Source organism: Lepisma saccharinum, chromosome 7, assembly GCF_977018435.1.
Source record: "Lepisma saccharinum chromosome 7, izLepSacc3.1, whole genome shotgun sequence".
Lineage (NCBI taxonomy): Eukaryota > Metazoa > Arthropoda > Insecta > Zygentoma > Lepismatidae > Lepisma > Lepisma saccharinum.
The window spans coordinates 85,009,670-85,029,753 of NC_139235.1; the positions used below are offsets into that span (position 1 = coordinate 85,009,670).

General features: G+C 37.9%; 2 long non-coding RNA genes across 3 annotated transcripts in view; one reads left to right on the top strand and one right to left on the bottom strand.

The window, feature by feature from the left end:
* The window catches only part of LOC145990314 (uncharacterized), a 120,775-nt gene that overhangs the window by 6,154 nt on the left and 94,537 nt on the right, over nt 1-20,084 (top strand). The gene's annotated exons all lie outside the window — the stretch shown is intronic.
* Nucleotides 1,518-3,354, bottom strand: LOC145990311 (uncharacterized). The gene is made up of 3 exons (XR_014441961.1): nt 3,326-3,354; nt 2,481-2,535; nt 1,518-1,850 (listed from the first exon to the last, which is right to left on the bottom strand). It is a non-coding gene; the product is annotated as an uncharacterized LOC145990311 (long non-coding RNA).

A 20,084-nucleotide genomic window follows, 5' to 3' on the forward strand; every position in this document is an offset into this window, starting at 1 on the left:
GCCTGAGCACATATTTGTAATTTAATCATTATATATTCCATATTTGAAAAATAAAAAAAGAAAGAAAGCATAACATTATTGTCTGCACATAAAACGTTCCCATTTCATAAATAATAAAACTACATCCCATATTATACATACGCACATATTGTACAACGTGTAAAAGGTTGTGTAAATACAGAGAACATAAGTACTGCAGAAAATTTTACCCTGTGTTCTTTAGAGGATTTACAAAAAAAATTATGAGAAGCCAATCCCTATCTGTTCTATAGGAGATAGACTGGGGGACCTGAAAGCCTGGGCTTTCAACCATTGCAGCGGGGGGCGAGGGAACAAGAGGATCCAGCCAGCTTTGCCCGCGGAGAACACCGATGGACGAGAAGCGCGTGGAAAAGAAAGTGTTGCGTATGAGCTGTGGTGGCTTTAACAAGACAATAAATATTGTGATTTGAATATAATTCAAGATGTGAGATTGATTGAGCTATCTCTGCTAGACTAGCTACTCCTCAGTGCCCGTCACTGATGCACACTGGCAACTGACATTACAACGAACGAATGAACACACCACCTTGAAAGAATGAGTGACACGGAGCGGTTCAACAGCAACCTTACACATCTAAGCTCCGAAACATGTATGTGCTTGTTCGTGATAATGCACAGTAGCGCCCTCTTCATTCTCGCAACTTTACATTTCGTATGAAAACCTCACATCAAAGCTCGGTTTATGGACTCGCTATTTAAGATTGAAGTATTTGATAACGTCAATAATATTGCAAATATAAAAATATTGTTATTATAAAGAGGAATACAATCATTTCGCTACAACTTAAAGTCTGTGTTCCGGGTTTTTTTAAAAAAAAGGCTATATATCACTTGTTGAGAGCTGGGAAAATGGATGGAGTATCCATTATCGCACAACACTGAAGCAACCTTGCGTTCTGACGTCAGACGAGGAATACCTACTTCTTAGGTTAGGCCTGTTAGGTTTGATTCTATTAACATAAATACCCTGAAAATTCATTATTTATACTACGAGAACTGAACCTAGCTAGGTAGCGCGATGTGCTAACCACTCTGCCACGGGGTCCGGCTGGTGGAGGAAATGTTTTACCCTTGCATATTCGAATAACATGAAATTGAATCTCTCAGCTGAAACGTATTGATTTATTACGTTGCTCGGTGGAGAGAAGGAAACAACATTAAAGCTATTGGTGTAAAATAATTAAAGTTATTATGCACAAACGATAAATTAGTGAGCGAGCGCGTTAAGCAGGTGACTTCCGATCTGGCCACCGAAATTCCTAGGTTTGAGTTCGAGCCTGAGCAAGGGTATTCTTTGTGAATGTCCATGCATCGCTTCGATCTAATCATCCTTATCGTCGCAATTAGTCAAAAGTGACAGAAAAGCGGCGCCAAATAACAGAAATACAAATATCAATTACATGTTAATGCAGGCTTGGAGCAATAATATGTTTACTATTATAGGTATATATATATATTTATTTATTAGACCACAAACAAGACATTGGTTAAGTTTACAGCTACGGAGGAAAATCAAAGTGACTAACCATATTTTTGACACGAAGATAGTAAACTTCAATACAAATATACGTCTGATATTGCTTTCTTCACACTCTACAATAAAATGACATGAATAGTAACGGAACGGACATTTGCATAAATTATTTATTTCTTGCCAATAGGTCCTCCAACGATTCCTCCTCCGAGGCTTCCAAAACCACCATAGCCTCCTGGGAAGCCATAACCGGAAGCGAGACCATAGCCATGGAGACCATAGATTCCAGGGTAAGCTCCGTGGGTGATTCCGTAGCCATAGCTACTGATACCACCTGGAAGAAACAAACAAACAAAAAAATATTGAAGGTTTTAATTGATTGATTGATTGATTGGGTGTTTTAAGTCCACTTTATGCACAGTAAGGCTAATCGGGACTGGACCTACAGTTTAAAGTGGGATCCGAACTACTATGTGCCTCCACCGGGTAAAATATTGAAGGTATTGTATCTACTGGGCATTATTATTATTGTTATTATTATTATTATTATCTATTTATTGGACTTAATTTTTTTACGGCTGGTTTTATCGTAATTATATACATTATTAGCGAAGGTGAACACATTAATAATGCATTTTTATACTCAGTAAGGTTATTGTTGTGAAAAACATTTGACAAAATTATCAATATTTCGTCTCCTGTATTTTCTTCAGCACATAGAATTTAATAAGGTGGTCATACATTTTTATGGCCAAAATACAAATTATAATTTAACAAAGAATGACATAAATACATCTTCAATTACCAAAAAATCATAGACATAAAATTTTCGAAATAAAAATGTGTTGTGCAAGACATATTACAAAAATTAGCAAACTATTGCTTTATGCACACACTTAACATTGGTTAAAATTTTTATCGAAAGATGATAATGGCAATTATAATTTCTTCTAGTAAAACTCACCATAGCCAATTGCCTGAACTGAAACGATGATGGCGAAAACAGCCAAGGCGAGGATCTGTAAAATATGAAATTAAATTATTCAGTATTTCAAATTTGTCCATTGATTTATATGCTTATAGTAAGTAATCAAACATGCGTACACACATAAATGAATACATATATACAAGGTGGATCAAAAGTGACTGTCATTTCAAAGACAATCTTTTTCATCATAAATATAAACTTTAAAATAACTCATTATGACAAACCTTATTTTATGAATGGAATCTCACAAGTGTCAGAACAACTGGAAATCTCAGATGTTTAGCATGTAGGAAGTAAATATTTACCCAACCTGTGTGTTTGCCTGTGTAACTATGTGCACACACACACACACACACACACACACACACACACACACATACACATATTCATAAAAAGTAACGTGTTATATTCACAAGACTATAACGACACTCACAGCAGAATGTGTAAAAGTTGCTAAAATTGTGTTTAGTAACAGGTTTCTTTCATCTCTTCTGCATATGACGTAATATAGCTAAAAATAATATAGCTAACATTGATTGATTGGTTTTACTTTTCTGCCACTTTGTCTAATCGCGACAATGAGGATGAATGCAATTAGATGAATGAACAGACCATCACAAACGCACATCCATAGGACACAAAATCCTACAGAGGATTATACTGGCTGTGGATGCAGACGGCAGAGCCTCGTTAGTCTGCAACAGTGCAGCCCGGGCTGCACTACGTGGAAAGTGGTTGACACTTGGGTGCCTTGCAAAGGGGTCACCACTCTTTATACCCCCAGCTAACAATGAGTGGAACGGCATTATAGGTTGACTCACCTGAGTTGTGAAAGCCATTTCTTTGCGATCTGAGTAAATGCATGCAGAGACTGGAAGCCCAGCTCTTTTATACCAGGTGTGAAAGCTTCTCCTGGTGGGGAAACAGCGGAAAGAAAATGCCTTTAGTAGATTTCACTCGAGATAGAACCAAACAATAGACCCTTTAATTGACATTAATGGATTTTTTTATTCATTTTCGAGGGGTGACGCTATTGTTAATTAATCTAGTGCCACGTGCCGGGGGTGGAGGAGGAGATGAGTCATCGATGACTCATGCACACGTGTGAGTTTGAAATTAATGGTTTTCCATTAGTGCACAAAAGATACTATTATGTATTCCGTTTTTGACCTAAGCTAACCTTTTGTTGTATATTATATATGCGTTTCTGCCGGATATGAGTCACAGATGATTTATACAGACGTTGGAGTTTGGAATTAATGGTTTTTCCATTAAGGTACAAAAGACACTATTGTGGAGTTCGTTTTCGGACTATTCTAACACTATTGTTGTATATTATATATGCGTTTCTGCCGGATATGAGTCAGGGGTGCTTTATGCACACGTGGGAACTTGGAATTAATGGTTTTTCCATTAATGTACAAAACACATTTTCGGCCTATTCTAAGGCGTCACGTCCGCCCATTTTGGCGTCGGTGGTGAGTCATATTTGGTATAATTGAGGAGCTCGAACGGTCCTGGGTAGAGGCTAGAAAATATTAACCAATGAGAGAAGGTTTTTAATAAATGATTCAACCAATCAGAGAAGAGTAATGAAAATAATATTTATATTGACGGGCCTTTTGTCTAAGAATCTATAAATATCGAGCGGAAGACGAAGCGGTCCAAGAGAGTTCTCAAGTGTTTGGCTTGAAAGTTGTACTGATTTTTTAGCGTGACTGAGTTGTTGCAGTGCAACTAAAGGCTTTTTAACTTGGTAAGTATCTTTTTTTGTGTACTATTTTTTATTTCAAGTTGTTTTTTAACTGCCATGCAAACAAAGTTTAAGCGTTTTACATTATTTTTGAAAATATTATACAAAGAATACTCGAAAATAACACTAACAATATGTATTGTTATTGTTCCAGGTTCTGTCACTTTCTCTCTTTCTGAATTCCACCCATTCTTTTGTCACTGCGATGTTTTTTAAAAAATATTATACAAAAATATTAGAAAATATCACTAACAATGTGTATTGTTATTGTTGCAGGTTCTTTCTGAGAAGCAGATGTGAAGTACTCTGCAAAGAACTGAAAGCCCGATTGGAAGAAACGAATAGTGAAAACGGACGTTGCTGAGCAGGACCCCAGGGAGATGAGTGATTTGGTGCTTATATGTCCATGTTTCTTCGATTATATCGATAAGGATTGTGTGCTGGAGGCTTTGAAAAAGTATACCCCTTACAAGTACATTACATGCTGGGGCTGTTATTCAAATGAAGGCAACCAACTAGCCCACGATTGCGTTATTAAACATTTTTACGAGTGCGAGGATGTGCGCGGTAAAGACGAAGTTCAACTCTCCGATTGTTTTATCATTTGTCAAGAGGAATGCGGAGAGAATGAATGCCAGAATTGTGTAGAGTGGATGTGCGAGAGAATCCAGCGTTATCTGCAGGATCCGGACAATACAAGTCATATTTTTTATTTTTATCTTGCTAATCATGAAGATGTAGGTGATGGTTTGAAGGCACAGGAGGAATCGACAGGATACAGAGACTTTTACAGTGTGTTGTGTGAAATTTCAAATGATTTCGAACTAGTAAAAACTCTTATAGCGCCTATACGAGAAGCGGAGCTTGCTCGTGGTTAAGAAACAATATTTGTTAATATCTAAAGTGAAAATGGCGCAATATATTATTGATGCGCAAGGTTTTATGTACAATAATAAATTTATATTGCGTGAGATGTGTGTTAGTTCTACAAATTTGGATACTGTGTATTATGCTCTTGTAAAAGTGCCAGAATATTTCAAAGACAATAATGAATCCCAATGGGTGAAAGAAAATATTCATGCTTTATCGTACGATACTCCTCTGGGATGTGAAGTGTACTATGTTCGTAGTGTAATTAGAAATTTGAACTGTCAAGGTTCAACTTTCTATTGCAAGGGAGAAGAAAAATCCAAACTTCTCAAAGATTTGTTCAATATTTATAATATTGTAGATTTGCAAAGTGCAAACTGTCCTTCGCTTAGAAATTTGTACATGTTTCAAGGAGGATTGTGCAAGTATCATTCTGATACTTCGCCTCCATCAGAACAAGGTTGTGCATTCAGAAATGTACAAAGACTTGTATCTTGGTACAATACTAAAATTACCAATATGTAATGTATTTTAGAGCAAATAATAAAAGATTTGTGAAAAATAATTGTTTTCTATGTTGCTATTTAGCCTTACAGTCCTTTTTTCAAGTACTATTGACTTTTTGAGTGTTTAGTAATACCAGGGATTATTTGTGGGCGTTATATCATGTGAGTCTTATTTTTACTACAGTCAGGACTAAATTCCGCTGACTGAAGCTTAAAGCTTAGGCTCTATAGCATGTTGATTGGTTAATCACAAGGCAATATGAACTTTACAGAGGGTTGTAACAGAGGCATAGGAACGCATGGCAGAGCATTATTAGTGTTCAAGAACCTTTTACATCGAGAAATAATGCTGCCTTGTATCTGTTTTTTAGTTTACATATTCATTTAGGATTCAAATGAAACAATTGCAGTATTTTTTAAAAGTTTATTTTTATTGAAGAATATATCAGATTTATATACACGAAAAGTAGACTACCAATAAGCGAAAATCACATAGTCATTACAATTTAGTCGTCGTTGGAATTCCTCCATGAGGGTGTCATAGTAAGAGAGAAATTTTCGCCATTGTTCAAAATTTAGTGTGACTTCTCCGGTGGCGTTGCTGATTTCCACTTTTATGTTTTCTCCACTGCCCTCGAAGGTGAAGTAAAGTTCTCCTATAATGTTTATAGATCTGCATCTCTCTTCTCGTGTGGGGAATCTGTTCTTGTAAGTGTCGAAGATCGCATCTGATTTGTACACGCATGCTGGGTACTCATCGCTATTTAGGACAATGTAATTTTTTTCATGTTTCAAAATCAATTCAGTGTCGGTGAAAGTACCTCGAATAACGACATCCATGTTGTTATCAATGTTGTAGCGGCTTTCTGGTTCCATCTTGTGTTTTTTATGTGTATCTCTAGTAGACTGCAATGCTTAGTGATTTTGTTGGATATATATATATATATATATATATTTCAAAATAGGCGCAAAGTACTACAAAAAGCAAGCTTTACCAGTTACACAGCCAATATTTCCTAATTCAAGTAACTACATGTACCAGAAGCACTTGCACCCCAACACTAACTAGACAGAATTACAAAAGCAGATTCTGCTATGTAAATAGCCTTTTGCAAAAGTCCGATGACAAAAGTTTAAAAATCGTAACGCACGTGAAAAGTTGGTTATGTTAAGAAATATCCAAGGGATCAATAGCATACAAGTGTTATGTGTATGAAAGGAAAATATAAGGTTGACATTACTATTCATTAGAAGACACGGTTCACAAAATCCCCTGAACAAGTGTGGAACAAACGTTTTGCGGGGAGCAAAGAAAGACTGCCAGACCCTAACCCAGGGGGGAAAATTTTCCCACCAGTCGCTCGCACGGGGGTGAGCCTCCATTGTTAGTTCTCGCGGTCTTTGCTAAAAGGTTTTTTCCCTCTCATCTATAGGGCATTACGCCCTGCCTCTATTATGATTTTTGAATGGTGCTTAAATTTGTAGTGGTTAGCACGTGTGGCCAATATTTTATTTTGGAAAGTTGCACGCGCCCCGGGATAGTCGAGACTTCAGTGAAAAAACATCTATAATTGTTTACCGAATATAGATAGTTTTACTGGAAAGAGAAATGCCACATATCTCACATTCTATAAATAGGAAGAAATAAGTTATGTATCCGGGAGGGCTACGAAGCGACTGCAAGACTGAATAGCAAAGTTAGCGGGTAAAATGAAAGCTGGATTTTTTATAAGGTACTTTATGATGCTTGGGGGTATATAGACGCTCCCTCTTGTAATCTGATACCAAATTGTTACTTTGGAGTGTAGTGAGAAGACCTTTCTATCCAAAGATGACATCTTTGCCTATCAGTATTGTAAGTATTGTAATTATATTTTCAAGTACCTTTTTTAGTAACTCAATTCCACTTTTTATAAATGAAACAAATGGTTTCTACACACGAAATTTTTATTTTCACAAACTAGTCTACTACAAAGTATGTAATACATCAAGCTTTTTCAATTGTTACATATCATTCTACTACAAAGTAGCGTTATACTAACGCTTTTTTTTATCAAATATACATTTGTAAACATTACATTATTGTTTGAGAAAGAGCTCCTCTTTTTTTTTTGCTAGTTTTTGGATTGATTATAGCAAATAAGCCTTCAGTTGAGTGAGTGTCAGCCACAAAGTTGGATCACAATATGAGAGCCGTTATTGATTTTATAGGATTTCGGAATAATCATGGAAAATATATTCCGAAAGAAATAGCTGTTGTGGATCCAGATTCTAATTGTTTGCAATCATGGGTATTTAAACCTCCGTGCGCATGGGATGATCTCGATATCAGAATACAAAATGAAAATTTATGGGAAACTCAAAATGTGCACGGCCTCTCTTGGCAAGCTGGAGAAGTGAATTTTACCAATATGTCCACTATTTTATCCTGCTGTACCGAAAATGCCGCAGGCATTTATTCCTTTGGCGCAGAAAAGTGCCATTTCCTTTCTACCTTACTTCAACGCACTGTGATTAACTTGGAGCAGCTTGGATGCCCTAAATCAGCTCTACTAAGTTTCCCTACCTATACCTGCTGTGAGAAGAACCACCGCCTGAGAAAAATAGCTTGTGCTCTGAGAAACGTGCACCTGTACGGTCAGTTTCTACACCACTACAGTTTCATTCAGCACGTTGTACCTGCATGTGCCTCAACCCAAGACGAGAACAACTCGTCATCAGACTGCAAAGAAGGCAGCATCTCGTCGTCAGACGAGAACTTATATTCATTGAATTCGGGTGCAAAATGGTAACCATAAGCATAGTCATGTCAGTGTTCTATGTGAAAATTTTTGTTGGTCTGGTACAGGCAATACGTTACCGAAAAATATCAAGTTTCAATAAAGACAGAGATTCGGGGCCTGGAATACATTGGACTGGCCCTGTACATTGATTCGAATTGCCACGGAACATACTTTGACAGTTTTGGTGAAAACCCCAGTGCTTCTGTGACAGCGTTTTTGAAACGCAGGTGCCTTTGTTGGTGTATAAACAGAATAATTATTCCTTGACCAATGTGTAGCAGGAACTGATACACAATATCTTTGCGAAAGATTTGAAAAAAAATAATAATTTACAAATGTGATTTTCTTGACTTTATCAACAGTGTGGATGCTGTGAGAGCCTAATCAATGAGCAGTGCCTCGTAGAAGCTGTGGCCCAGACAATAGTGTTTTACTATCCTCACCCTACTTGTGTGGAATGCGAGCTTGGAGAAAAAGAAGAAAGCAATCATAGATGCCTTAATCTTGAGTGCATAAAGAAAGAAAAAATGAAGCAGTTGATCAACAAATACAAAGGACGCGTGTGGGGCCTATTTCAATCCAGTCACAACAGAATAGTAGTGAGAAATAAACAAGTCTTTGAAACAAAAATAGACAGTCTGGATATTACTCTTGTTATGCAATTATATACCAAAATGCTATCTGATCTTCAGGTCAGCTTTGCACATACATGCAATGATCTGTGGCAAGGAAACAAATCAAGGACTGAGCAAAAAGGAGTAAGCCACATAAATAAATTTGTCACCAATGATAATAAAGTGTATTTTTCTGGTACCCCCATACAGACATTACGAACAAGGGAGTTGTACGGTAATCCCGTACGTCACTGTTTGTTTAGATATAATGAAGTCCCGTCAAAAAAGTTTCACTTTTGTGGTCAGGGACCAATATATGTACCCGACTCCACGTGTGCATTACATACGCACCCTGCTCACATTCATGATCGTTCTTTAGAGGATGAGTTCTGGGAGGCAATTTGCAACAATCAATCCAAAAACTAGCAAAAAAAAAAGAGGAGCTCTTTCTCAAACAATAATGTAATGTTTACAAATGTATATTTGATAAAAAAAGCGTTAGTATAACGCTACTTTGTAGTAGAATGATATGTAACAATTGAAAAAGCTTGATGTATTACATACTTTGTAGTAGACTAGTTTGTGAAAATAAAAATTTCGTGTGTAGAAACCATTTGTTTCATTTATAAAAAGTGGAATTGAGTTACTAAAAAAGGTACTTGAAAATATAATTACAATACTTACAATACTGATAGGCAAAGATGTCATCTTTGGATAGAAAGGTCTTCTCACTACACTCCAAAGTAACAATTTGGTATCAGATTACAAGAGGGAGCGTCTATATACTGTAACGAGTGCACCCACGGCCCCCGAAATGACGTGTCAATCATACCCCGGCACGGGGCCAAACGTCGTTACGTGTACGGGAGACCGGTCGTGACTCACGGTCCAGTTATCAAGTTCGGTACTGAGACGGTCGTTTATTGTCATACTATTGCGAGGCGGAGATTAATACCTTGAAATGTTACACTGTTTTGTTTACCTTTGATATGTAGATTCGAACATTCATAAAACACTAATAGCATAATATCTGGTACCTGAAAAACGTCCAATAACAACACTGACGAACGGTAAAAAAGTGAATATATATTGTAACAACAAAGAAATATTGCAATCAACAACTGTTTACAAAGCCTCCTCAAACGCTCACTCATTCACTCTCTCTCTCTTTCACACACATGAGGTATTTTTACATGTGAAGTATGGATACAAATCATGGATCTCATTAACATATCATTCCTTTTAATTTTTAAACCTTTATGTGAATTTAGGGCATTTGTCTGCCAGCTCCTGTGCTCTTTTAAATTAACTTAAGTGCCAGCCCTCGGAAAGCGGTTAACTAAGACAATGGGTCGGCGTGGTTAAATCTTTCGTTCGACTGAACGTTTGCACCCAGTCGTAAGCACGACTTTATACAAGTTTCTCGGACGGGGGTATTACGCACAAGCCTCTCTCGTCCAATGAGAACAACTACACAATTACATAGGGATGCAAAAACTTAATTGGCTCCAGCTGCCGGAATACACAAATCAAACGTCGGCGCGAGCAAAAATTACCTTGAAAACCACTATGCAACAAATAATACTATTTCACGCACACGACCTTGCAATAAAAACAACTACGCTTTCCACAATTAAAAAGGACTCATCAGTCAACTGTTGACAAATTAAATGGCGCGACGGGGCGGTCGGTTACACAAAAATGGAGCACACTTTGACAATTTATACTAAATATTAAAGAAATGAAATGGAGCTTCTAACCCTGAATGCAGACAATCAAATTAGAACATCTGAACATGAAATAACCCTTTTTTATAACAATACCAAAACAATTTTTAGACGCGGAAGTTAGGTTTGGGTTTTCCTGAGTAACTTTGCAAATAAGTGAGACTTCGGCGTTAACTGTACGGTGTTGATACTGACGACGCACGTTTACATGTACATGAGACCCTCTGAAGTATACTGTACCAGACTCTGCTACATGGCGTGGTCATTCATCTCTCCTGGACGCGGGACTTGCACACGGTTCCTTTGTGGCGAAATTGTCCTCCGAGGTCGATCGCGACGAAGAATAATTGCGACGATATGGTGTACTTGCACCTCCTCAGAACTTCGGGCGTTCCTCTTGTCACTAGCGTCGGGTGTACGTGGTCACGCGTCGGTTCGGAATCTCTCTGGTGACGGGCTTCGATTCGGCGTCGTCTGGAAGCGTCGTTCTGGAGTCGTCCTTCAATCTCTCCCTCTGGCTTCGATCGGCGTCGTTCTGGAGTCGTCCTTCAATCTCTCTCTCTGAAGACGTCCTTCGGGCTTTGGTTGGGACGTCGATCTGACGGCGTCCTTCGGGCTTTGGTTGGGACGTCGATCTGACAGCGTCCTTCGGGCTTTGGGCAGTGTTTGGTTTCGGCGTCGTCTGACTGGCTTCGGCGTCGTTGCAGGCGTCAGGGAAGCGACGCCCCCCTTCTCTATCTTCTTTAGCCCTCCATCCTTATGTAGTCCACGCTTGGCAAAAACAAATCACCGCGTAATCCTCACCAAAATAAGGCGCACACTGGTAACTCCCTATCCGCAAGTCGCTCACAGTACGTAAGGAAACGAAGTTCACGGACACAAAGCAATGATCACGCGAGAGTGTAGCGCGGAGATGCTCTCTCTGTGAAATCCGGGTGAAAACTGTGTCTGGAATCATAGTACTGCCTATATATAAGAGATTCGAATTCTTCCGTTGAACAGGACGCTCTAGTGGCTTGGCTTCGCTTTCTCAGGGGATGGAAATGACCTCTGTCCATTGTCTTGAAAGGCGCGGTCAGCGACGCGTCCTGGATCCTTGCAGAGTTGGGCTCCAGCTGGTTCTCCTGGTCATCCGTGAACATGGGTTCGAACGCCTGCTGCGACTCGAGCCCGGTAGCGGCGAAAATAATCTTTCCTTATCTCCGCGTTGGTGCAAATATGTCATGTTCTAAGCGGCGGCTGTCACTCAAGAAAGACCCGTCCCCAGTTTCCGACGTCTGGCTCGGATACGAGTTTATTCACAAAATAAGATCAAACCTCACACTTTCATGTTTGTGCATAAAATGAATCAATAAACAAAAAATAATTTATATCGAACTGCGTTTCACATGTCACTAGATACCGTGATATCACCCCCAAGCATCATAAAGTACCTTATAAAAAATCCAGCTTTCATTTTACCCGCTAACTTTGCTATTCAGTCTTGCAGTCGCTTCGTAGCCCTCCCGGATACATAACTTATTTCTTCCTATTTATAGAATGTGAGATATGTGGCATTTCTCTTTCCAGTAAAACTATCTATATTCGGTAAACAATTATAGATGTTTTTTCACTGAAGTCTCGACTATCCCGGGGCGCGTGCAACTTTCCAAAATAAAATATTGGCCACACGTGCTAACCACTACAAATTTAAGCACCATTCAAAAATCATAATAGAGGCAGGGCGTAATGCCCTATAGATGAGAGGGAAAAAACCTTTTAGCAAAGACCGCGAGAACTAACAATGGAGGCTCACCCCCGTGCGAGCGACTGGTGGGAAAATTTTCCCCCCTGGGTTAGGGTCTGGCAGTCTTTCTTTGCTCCCCGCAAAACGTTTGTTCCACACTTGTTCAGGGGATTTTGTGAACCGTGTCTTCTAATGAATAGTAATGTCAACCTTATATTTTCCTTTCATACACATAACACTTGTATGCTATTGATCCCCTGGATATTTCTTAACATAACCAACTTTTCACGTGCGTTACGATTTTTAAACTTTTGTCATCGGACTTTTGCAAAAGGCTATTTACATAGCAGAATCTGCTTTTGTAATTCTGTCTAGTTAGTGTTGGGGTGCAAGTGCTTCTGGTACATGTAGTTACTTGAATTAGGAAATATTGGCTGTGTAACTGGTAAAGCTTGCTTTTTGTAGTACTTTGCGCCTATTTTGAAATATATATATATATATATATATCCAACAAAATCACTAAGCATTGCAGTCTACTAGAGATACACATAAAAAACACAAGATGGAACCAGAAAGCCGCTACAACATTGATAACAACATGGATGTCGTTATTCGAGGTACTTTCACCGACACTGAATTGATTTTGAAACATGAAAAAAATTACATTGTCCTAAATAGCGATGAGTACCCAGCATGCGTGTACAAATCAGATGCGATCTTCGACACTTACAAGAACAGATTCCCCACACGAGAAGAGAGATGCAGATCTATAAACATTATAGGAGAACTTTACTTCACCTTCGAGGGCAGTGGAGAAAACATAAAAGTGGAAATCAGCAACGCCACCGGAGAAGTCACACTAAATTTTGAACAATGGCGAAAATTTCTCTCTTACTATGACACCCTCATGGAGGAATTCCAACGACGACTAAATTGTAATGACTATGTGATTTTCGCTTATTGGTAGTCTACTTTTCGTGTATATAAATCTGATATATTCTTCAATAAAAATAAACTTTTAAAAAATACTGCAATTGTTTCATTTGAATCCTAAATGAATATGTAAACTAAAAAACAGATACAAGGCAGCATTATTTCTCGATGTAAAAGGTTCTTGAACACTAATAATGCTCTGCCATGCGTTCCTATGCCTCTGTTACAACCCTCTGTAAAGTTCATATTGCCTTGTGATTAACCAATCAACATGCTATAGAGCCTAAGCTTTAAGCTTCAGTCAGCGGAATTTAGTCCTGACTGTAGTAAAAATAAGACTCACATGATATAACGCCCACAAATAATCCCTGGTATTACTAAACACTCAAAAAGTCAATAGTACTTGAAAAAAGGACTGTAAGGCTAAATAGCAACATAGAAAACAATTATTTTTCACAAATCTTTTATTATTTGCTCTAAAATACATTACATATTGGTAATTTTAGTATTGTACCAAGATACAAGTCTTTGTACATTTCTGAATGCACAACCTTGTTCTGATGGAGGCGAAGTATCAGAATGATACTTGCACAATCCTCCTTGAAACATGTACAAATTTCTAAGCGAAGGACAGTTTGCACTTTGCAAATCTACAATATTATAAATATTGAACAAATCTTTGAGAAGTTTGGATTTTTCTTCTCCCTTGCAATAGAAAGTTGAACCTTGACAGTTCAAATTTCTAATTACACTACGAACATAGTACACTTCACATCCCAGAGGAGTATCGTACGATAAAGCATGAATATTTTCTTTCACCCATTGGGATTCATTATTGTCTTTGAAATATTCTGGCACTTTTACAAGAGCATAATACACAGTATCCAAATTTGTAGAACTAACACACATCTCACGCAATATAAATTTATTATTGTACATAAAACCTTGCGCATCAATAATATATTGCGCCATTTTCACTTTAGATATTAACAAATATTGTTTCTTAACCACGAGCAAGCTCCGCTTCTCGTATAGGCGCTATAAGAGTTTTTACTAGTTCGAAATCATTTGAAATTTCACACAACACACTGTAAAAGTCTCTGTATCCTGTCGATTCCTCCTGTGCCTTCAAACCATCACCTACATCTTCATGATTAGCAAGATAAAAATAAAAAATATGACTTGTATTGTCCGGATCCTGCAGATAACGCTGGATTCTCTCGCACATCCACTCTACACAATTCTGGCATTCATTCTCTCCGCATTCCTCTTGACAAATGATAAAACAATCGGAGAGTTGAACTTCGTCTTTACCGCGCACATCCTCGCACTCGTAAAAATGTTTAATAACGCAATCGTGGGCTAGTTGGTTGCCTTCATTTGAATAACAGCCCCAGCATGTAATGTACTTGTAAGGGGTATACTTTTTCAAAGCCTCCAGCACACAATCCTTATCGATATAATCGAAGAAACATGGACATATAAGCACCAAATCACTCATCTCCCTGGGGTCCTGCTCAGCAACGTCCGTTTTCACTATTCGTTTCTTCCAATCGGGCTTTCAGTTCTTTGCAGAGTACTTCACATCTGCTTCTCAGAAAGAACCTGCAACAATAACAATACACATTGTTAGTGATATTTTCTAATATTTTTGTATAATATTTTTTAAAAAACATCGCAGTGACAAAAGAATGGGTGGAATTCAGAAAGAGAGAAAGTGACAGAACCTGGAACAATAACAATACATATTGTTAGTGTTATTTTCGAGTATTCTTTGTATAATATTTTCAAAAATAATGTAAAACGCTTAAACTTTGTTTGCATGGCAGTTAAAAAACAACTTGAAATAAAAAATAGTACACAAAAAAAGATACTTACCAAGTTAAAAAGCCTTTAGTTGCACTGCAACAACTCAGTCACGCTAAAAAATCAGTACAACTTTCAAGCCAAACACTTGAGAACTCTCTTGGACCGCTTCGTCTTCCGCTCGATATTTATAGATTCTTAGACAAAAGGCCCGTCAATATAAATATTATTTTCATTACTCTTCTCTGATTGGTTGAATCATTTATTAAAAACCTTCTCTCATTGGTTAATATTTTCTAGCCTCTACCCAGGACCGTTCGAGCTCCTCAATTATACCAAATATGACTCACCACCGACGCCAAAATGGGCGGACGTGACGCCTTAGAATAGGCCGAAAATGTGTTTTGTACATTAATGGAAAAACCATTAATTCCAAGTTCCCACGTGTGCATAAAGCACCCCTGACTCATATCCGGCAGAAACGCATATATAATATACAACAATAGTGTTAGAATAGTCCGAAAACGAACTCCACAATAGTGTCTTTTGTACCTTAATGGAAAAACCATTAATTCCAAACTCCAACGTCTGTATAAATCATCTGTGACTCATATCCGGCAGAAACGCATATATAATATACAACAAAAGGTTAGCTTAGGTCAAAAACGGAATACATAATAGTATCTTTTGTGCACTAATGGAAAACCATTAATTTCAAACTCACACGTGTGCATGAGTCATCGATGACTCATCTCCTCCTCCACCCCCGGCACGTGGCACTAGATTAATTAACAATAGCGTCACCCCTCGAAAATGAATAAAAAAATCCATTAATGTCAATTAAAGGGTCTATTGTTTGGTTCTATCTCGAGTGAAATCTACTGCCTTTCCCTCGCAATTCGTCCATACTTCTTCCTTGACTTAACGCGAGTAGGCTCAATATAGACTAAAATAATTGATCGAAACAATTTCGAAATCTATATGCGTATTAATTAATAAGAATAGTGGAGAACACTGGATTTATTTTTATTGCATATTTCATCAGTAGTCTAAAATATTATTTTATGACATACAGCAGGGACGTTCTCGCTAAGAAAGTAGGGCTTCTGGTGATTATATGAAAGCAGCCATTTCATTCTCGAGAATCAAAACAACCATTGTCAGCAAGCCAAAACTATCCATACCATTACATGCAATAAAATGTTTATTACAAACAGAGAATTGTAAATAATGATGCAGTAAATATTGATTCAAGCGTAAAAACATTCAATAAATTTTTAACGAAGTTTAAAATGGGGGTATAATGATGAACTTCGAGTGCAAAAGTTTGATTGTTTAGAGATTGATTGCTTAAGTTGGTGTTTTAAATCCATTTTTTGCACATTAAGACTAATCGGGACTGGACCTACAGTTTAAAGTGGGATCCAAACCACTATGTGGCGCCACTTGATTGTTTAGAGACTGTTCTGTTTCACATACACATGCATTTGTGTGGGCATGTTTATATGCAGTGCTTATTTTCTGGGGTGATCATTTCTGAACATCAGTGGCGGTGATTAGGGGGAGCAGTTGCCACCCCCCCCCTTTATGCTACTTTTGCTCCCGTACAATGGCCTCTTTTTATCTACCAAGAGAAAGTAAACTGTTGTTGCCCCCCCCCCTCTCGTTTTGGTACTCAATCGCCTCTACTGCTGAACATCATACCATAATATTTCGAGAAGTTGTGACGAACACAATAACAAGTCAACTTGGAGAAAAATAGCTTTGTTTACATGTATGTATGTATACATATATGTCTATACAGACATGTACATCTACATACACAAACATGTTTTATATGTGTGTGTGTCTGCGTCTGTGTGTGCATAACCATGTGGAGTAACAGTTCTCTGAGAACCAAGACCTGCCAAATTGTTTTCATTTGATAGTGTGTGCATCGTGTTTTATCGTCACATATGAAGTACAACATAAATAGCACCACAGCGTAGTATAATATGTTCACTGTGCTTTAAATTGTTTTAGAATGAAGATACAGAGGTAAAAGAAACATTTTGCATTTAGGTACTAAAAACGGGTCTTAGAAAGGCAGTTTTTTTTGTTTCTGTGAAATTTTTTGAAAGAATTTAGGAGATCCAGTGTGCTCCCCCCCACCCAATTTCATTAGGACATCATTCAGCAGTAAAATGACACTAGGAACCATTCTATCAACACTAAACCAGAAAATCCCATAAAAACCAAGTATAAACTCCACACACAACTTATCATCTAAATGAGGACGAGATTACATAGAAAAATCTGAACACCCTTTAGAGGATAGATGAACACAAGCAGTACACACGTACGAGTGAAACAGATACTGTAGTTCGAAAATAGCCGAACATTCATGGAGTGAATCACATAGGATTCAGTGGAGCAACGTAACAGTACTACACAAATAACCAAATCTATCGACTGATTGATTGAGTTGGTGTTTTAAGTCCACTTTATGCACAGCAAGGCTAATCGGGACTGGACCTACAGTTTAAAGTGGGATCCGAAACACCATGCGCCTCCACCGGGAATCGAACCCGGGACCCCTTGATTTCAAGGCGACGCGCTACCACTGCGCCATCGTGGAGGCCTAAATAACCAAATTGGATTGATTTAGTTTATATTACTTTCAATGGACACTCACAAACATCCATGCGCAGGCCGGAATTTTAACCCAGGACAAAATTGGAAGCAGCCTTCATAGCAATGGTTCGCTATGAGTCTATAAGTCATAACTAAGGCTCGGAAGTTGAAGACCTATAAATTGCCAAAAAAAAGTCCTATAAAAAGACCTAAAAATATCAAAAAAGAACCTAAAAACAGAAAAAAGGACGTATAAATGTGATCCAAATTAATTAATAACTTCAGTTTTAATTACATATTTAGTGACTACAAAAATACAAAATTCTGGTGGTATGGAACACACAGTGCGAAAAAAACTATATGAATGAAATGTATCTTCTTTGAGACACTTTATATTTTTTAGATTAACATAATTTGAAAAATCATATTTGAAGAATCATATTTGGCCTAACCACACTAGGGTTACAGACTTCGGAAATCTTACCTCAGTTGGCATTGCAGTATATCACAATAATCATCTCCAGCGCGACCTTCCAGACAAGTTACGGTTAAAGGACCTTGTACCGTACCTGCTTCATTCGTCCAAAAATATTTTTCTCTCGTTTCAGAGATGGTTCAAATATATTTATTTCTTTCTTCTTTTGTTTTTCTTTACTACAGAAAGGATGTTTAAGAGGTGATGAACTGATGATGATTCGAATTGAGAATGGGCAGTAAACACGTAGTCGAAAGAAGGTGAAGTTGCAAAAAAAGCCGTTAAGACCTAAGAAAAGGCTAAAAAAGGGCCAATAAGCCAAAAAACGCCGAAAAAGGCAAAAAAGGACAAATAAAACTCACCTTTTTCTGGCCTACAATGACCCAAAATGAACATATATTATCTTGGGCCTCGTCTTCGAACACTAGGGAAGAAAAGGATATTTCCTCAACTTCCGAGTCCTAGTCATAACGCAATAAGTAATCCCAGTGTAGAATTGAAGCACATCTGGTCCCCTCTTCTCAAAAGTTACAAATAGTACCATAAGTGGAGCAAGAACTAGTACAGAATTTCGGGGGGCTCCGTGGAGTAGCTGGTTAGCACACCGGATTCGTGGGTTCGATCTCCACCTCCAGCAAAGATAAATGTGTTTACCTGAGGACGATAAAAGAGGTACTCTCTCAAAATATAGTGTAGGAATAAATGTAGTTGAAAGAACGAGACAATGGAAAATGTACAACAAATTGGATGCTAATGTGGAACTATATTCTCACTAACATTCGGAGAAACAAGAGTTTTGAACATCTCCACTACGTACTCATACAACCAATTACATAAGATATAATCCCTGTCCCTTGTTGTTTCGAACTTTAATCGGCTTTAAAAGGCTTAATTATTTTTTAAAGAGCATAATACTATTATTGATTAACAGCAAAAGATCCCTCCACACTTAATTTCTAAGGCCAGTCGCTCATCGGATCCGACACGACTTGACGAGTCATTCTTGTCGCAAACCGTCTCAGATTAGTTTTAACATTAGCCTTTTATGGGCGGCCGCACATCGAACGAAACATTTGACTCAAGTCACCTTACCTTGCGACAGGTTGCGACGGTGTGCGACAATACAACGAAGGTCCGTGGAATTCGGTCTCGCGTGGAGTAGTTTGCGACAAAACCATTTGCGCATGCGCCAATCCAATCACTTCAGGCACAGACATCTAATCGCAGACCGTAAAAGGGAGCAACTTCAAGCCAGCAATTAAGTAATTGAATCTTACATTAAATAGTTAATATCGTATTATCTAACCTATTGTTTGCTAGAAATAGATTCAATTCAGAACATATCAACCGATACATCAATTCTACATATACACTGATTCTGTTGTAAACTGTTATTTAATTACTGCCTCAACAGAGATAAATCCTTCAATTACAAAATGATTCGTAGTGTCGTATTGCTTTATGACTCATTGCGATGCGTCGCGTCGTATGGTGTCGGATCTGGGGTGAAGCTGGCTGGCAGTACACGAATTAGGTTATGACAAATCCATAGGAAGCTTGTATTTGGCATTCACAGATGGTAGTATAATATCACATCAATTATTACGTCACAAAAGACACTAAAATTGAGAGAGCTGCTGAGTAGACAGACATATTTTAAACAAAATAATTCATTGCTATAAAAATTGAAAATATGGCTGTTGATTAACTTGTTAATAATAATTTGTAAAGTTTTAATTCAATTGATCTAATTTAGCACTCTTTACACAAGCTT